This window comes from Fragaria vesca, linkage group LG3 (genome assembly GCF_000184155.1).
Source record: "Fragaria vesca subsp. vesca linkage group LG3, FraVesHawaii_1.0, whole genome shotgun sequence".
NCBI lineage: Eukaryota > Viridiplantae > Streptophyta > Magnoliopsida > Rosales > Rosaceae > Fragaria > Fragaria vesca.
Genome location: NC_020493.1, coordinates 10471630 through 10472881, shown reverse-complemented (window position 1 = coordinate 10472881; position 1252 = coordinate 10471630). Strand labels below are relative to the sequence as shown.

General features: G+C 45.0%; 1 pseudogene across 1 annotated transcript in view; it reads right to left on the bottom strand.

Moving 5' to 3' along the window:
* Positions 1 to 1252, bottom strand: part of LOC101292394 — a 1325780-nt pseudogene that overhangs the window by 420386 nt on the left and 904142 nt on the right. The window contains exon 152 of the transcript XR_184374.1: positions 776 to 1055. The product of XR_184374.1 is annotated as an uncharacterized LOC101292394 (transcript). The remainder of the gene's footprint in view (positions 1 to 775; positions 1056 to 1252) is intronic.

Sequence of the window (1252 nt, the reverse complement as noted above, 5' to 3'; positions counted from 1 at the left end):
TAAGAAAACATTGGAATGGGCTAAGCAAAATGTTTTTCATTGAATTGGGTTATGAAAACCCTATTTTTGGGCATTTGGGCATTTTCCCAATTTAATATGCACATACCATCTGTTACTACAATTTTACTAGAATACCCTTCAATACATATTCTACTGCTATTGTCGACTGAAATGTGCTACTGCCAATCAAAAGGTGTTACTGCCGCTGCTATTGTAATTTTTTTCTGACAATCTCTTATTGCAAAAGTGCTGATACTGCCGACTCTAATGCTAGTGCGCTACTACTATATGTGTCACTGCTAATGAACTTTAAAACAGCAAGCGCGCTGCTACTACCGACTCTGATGCTAGTGCGCTGCTGCTGTATGTATCACTGCTAATGAACTTTAAAACTGCATTTACCACAGTAATGGTTTAACCCAATAAACAAACCTCATTCAGATAAACAGATCTTATTCATGTCCTCAAAACAAACCTCATTCATATATGAAATCACCTACTAATCAACCCAAACCCAAACCAATCAACCTCATTTATATTACTACTACTGAGTGAGACAATTGAGAGACAGTGAGGAATTAGATCACCAAGCATCTCGTACCAACTAAAGATCAAATCCATGAATATCTCATACAAATTGAAGATCAAATCACCTTCAAATTCAAACTAAAGACTTGATCGGATCATGACAAGGTGCTAGCCTATGAATATGACGACCATATCACATCACCTTTAAATTCAAAGTAAAGACTTGACCAAGTTAATGTACTGCTACTGCCATGTAGCTTGAGGTTCCTCTTGAAGGCGGCGACGACGCTCCTCTTGAAGGAAATGACGGCGCTGAACCCTCGGCTGCCCATAATGACGGAACTGAGCCCTAGCCGCTCCACCTCTAAGCACAGCCTTTCCTTCATGTCCCGATCCTTCCTGATGTGGATCTTGAACTCGATTCCGACCTCCACGAGCGGCTGCGCTAGCTCCGTCGCCCTTTGTCGTCGTCAGCGCATCGAAGTCGTCCTCGGAGTTCTTGTCACCGGCGACGGGGAAGGTGTAGTCTATAGGGACCCAGCCCCAGTCAACGCCAAAGAGCACGGTCGTGGGGCGCACATGGTGCGGCGGCGGCGGCGAGGCAGTGGAGTTTGAGGAGGGGCGGCGATGATGGTAAGGAGAGAGAGAGAGAGAGAGAGAGAGAGAGAGAGAGAGAGAGAGAGAGAGAGAGAGAGAGGAGGTAGGTAGGTAGGTTAGGTTAGGT